Source organism: Arachis ipaensis, chromosome B09 (genome assembly GCF_000816755.2).
Source record: "Arachis ipaensis cultivar K30076 chromosome B09, Araip1.1, whole genome shotgun sequence".
Lineage (NCBI taxonomy): Eukaryota > Viridiplantae > Streptophyta > Magnoliopsida > Fabales > Fabaceae > Arachis > Arachis ipaensis.
In genome coordinates this window covers 143,805,610-143,808,472 of record NC_029793.2, presented here as the reverse complement: position 1 = coordinate 143,808,472, position 2,863 = coordinate 143,805,610, and the positions used below count along the sequence as shown (strand labels likewise).

General features: G+C 37.5%; 1 protein-coding gene across 1 annotated transcript in view; it reads right to left on the bottom strand.

The window, feature by feature from the left end:
* LOC107618211 overlaps window positions 1-803 on the bottom strand; it is a 7,187-nt gene extending 6,384 nt beyond the window's left edge. Inside the window, exon 1 of the mRNA XM_016320208.2 lies at window positions 99-803. The gene's annotated coding sequence lies outside the window, so the exon portion shown is untranslated. The remainder of the gene's footprint in view (window positions 1-98) is intronic.

Here is a 2,863-nt window from a genome sequence, read left to right as displayed (position 1 = left end):
CAAAACTTGCCAGCTAGTTACTGAAAACTAACCATAGAAAGATACTGAACAGGCACAGAGGGCATGATCACCTGCAAGAACCACTCCAGATAGCTCAACCACTTCTCGGCAGCCTCACACGACGGCACGCAACACCCTTCTTGGCCTCGTCCGACACGACCCGGTTCTCGGGCTCCCGAACCGAATCCGCGGATTTATCCCGAACGGACGACCGGCTCGACGATACGTCACTTTGAGCTCTGCGAAGCCTATCGCTGTCTACAGCGCCTTGGAATGAGCGGCGAGGCCTGACCGGCGCGTGGAAGCGATCGTCTCCGCGGGCACGCCCAAAGTTCAAGCCAGTACCCAACATTCCTGTACGCAGAAAAAAAAAGGGAAGTTTGGTGGAGCTGAAGTGTGGTCAACGGTGTCAGGAGAAGGAGGAGTTGGGATTATGGAGCAATTGGATTAGATTGAGGATCTGTGAGGAAAGAGGGGGCGGCGGTGGTTGTTGGTTGTTCTAGGGTTTTGAGGATTGAGGGTTTTGGTTGATTGAATCGGAAGACGGGGGCGGTGGGGGGTTGAGTTAAATAAGAGAGGGAGTCAGAGAATGGATCTGGTTGTTGGTGGAGGGAGGGAAGGGGGGGCAAAAGGGTAATTTTGAGCAGGGATCGAGAGAGGGAGGAAGAGCACAAGCCAACGCAGAATAAGAGATTGATTGAAGGAATGAACGAATGAATGAAAGGCGAATCGGAGAACGAAGCGAATTAGCAAGGTATGGAGGAAATGGAAAGAAAGAGACACACGACCCCCAGGCTTTGAATATATGGATGGATGGCCAACCACGAACTAAGCATTTATTTTTTTTATTTTATTAATTTAGTTAATATACTATTTTTTGAAAATTAAAATGAATATATTTGAATTTATGCATATCCTTTAACAGTCAACTGAAATTAGCTTATATTTTTATATTTTAACTACGTATTTTAGAATATTAGTTAACGAATATTTAGAAAAGAACTTCAAATTTTAGTTTTGCTTTACATGCTCGCCTGTGAATGTGTCAATTCCGAGCTAGCACTTAGCACACACTGTTTTCATTACAGGGAATTTTGCACATGCCACTCTGATATGATTTCTTTCATTCATGTATATTATATGGTGAGCTTACTACAACTGATACACTATAATATTTTATATAATAATATAATACTGAATGATATTATTATTATCAAGTGCTCTTTGAACATGACCGGGCGCAAGTTGAATAAGAATTTTACATTTTATGTATAATATAATATCCGCTAGAAAGCAAAGAAAATATATGTCTAAAATTATTTGAATCGCAAAAAGACAAACATTGCCCCTTAGATCTGAAAAATACGGTAGGTTTATGTGGGTAATAAAATGTTTTGATGGAGGGTAGTTTAGAGAGGAAAGATGGCGGGCCATGGTGGAGAAAGGGGTGTCTGCTATTGGTTGAAAGAAAATTATTCGGATTAGCTGCGAAGGAGGTGACAAGTGTGGTTGTACGAAGTAGATGATGGGCACGTGTTACTCACATCTCATGCACTCACATTGGGGAGGCTGTCTTTTTTCTTATCTTATCCCCTTTCCAAATTTCTCATTAGTAAACTAAAAATTTTCCGGTTTTGAATTAGTTTATCAAAACCGATATCAACTGGTTTTTTTTATAGCATTTTTAATTAATAAATTATATTTTTATGTTATGTATTATGATATATAAAAAATAATCAATAAAAATATGACTTGATAAGTATGATGCATCTAAATATAAGTTAATATTTAAAATGATTTCTAAAATATAATTTTTGATTTAATTTGGTCTTTCAATTTTTAATTAGTTTAATTTGTATCCTAAAATTTTAAGGCATAACGCAAGTTGATTCTTTCGTCTAATTCCATTACCGAAGAGACTATGTACCACCTAAATTTCACCACATATCTTTTCTATGGATAATAATTCTACCTCTTCTATTTTTGACTCTTCATCTTTACTATTCTCAAAATTAAACAAAGTCTAAGAATTTGAAGTCATCTTCCTCTCTCAAATCATAACTTTTTTCTTTCAACTCGTAACTTCGTCTTTTCTAGTAGTACCGTTATTTTCCTCCTCAAACCGTCATAGCCTTCCCTCCAATCCATCGCAGCACCTCTGTCTAATCATTTCTCATCGTTGCTCATTCATCATGCCGCCATTTGTATCTTTGAACTCGTTGCACTGCTGTGTCTGTCCCTAAAATTCTTATCACATCGTTGTCTTCTTCTGTTGCGCCGCCGTCTCCCTCTCTCAACCTTTTCCTCGCCATCCTCACGATTCAACATAATGGTACTTCATTTTCTGCTCAGCATTTCTATAACTGTTTTTCTTTTTTCATTAATTTTTGTCAAGTATTCAGGTTAAGATTTTGATTTTGTTTAATTTTTGTTGATTGGTACTAATGGTTTGATTTAATTGTTCAAAATTTATAATTTTTTAGTTTTATTTGGTTTAAGTTCCTCTTCTAAAGTTAACGACGTAGAAGATCTGGCAAGAGGCGCGACAACGATAGCGAACATGCATTAGTGGTGAACAACTTAGGTAAGTTTTGATGGTGTGGTGATGTTGAGCAGTGAGCTCACTCCCAACAATTTGTGAGGGGCCGAAAATGAGAGAGATTGGGATATAGGGGTAATGCTTCAAAGAGATTGAACCAAGTGTCAATTAAATGTGACACGTCATCTTTTCTGTGACGAAAGACGAAAGTGTTAATTTGAGTCACGCCTTAAAATTTTAAGGATACAAATTAAGTAAATTAAAATTTAAAAGGCTAAATTGAGTTCAAGATCAAAATTTAAAAGTCATTTTAAGTATTAGCTC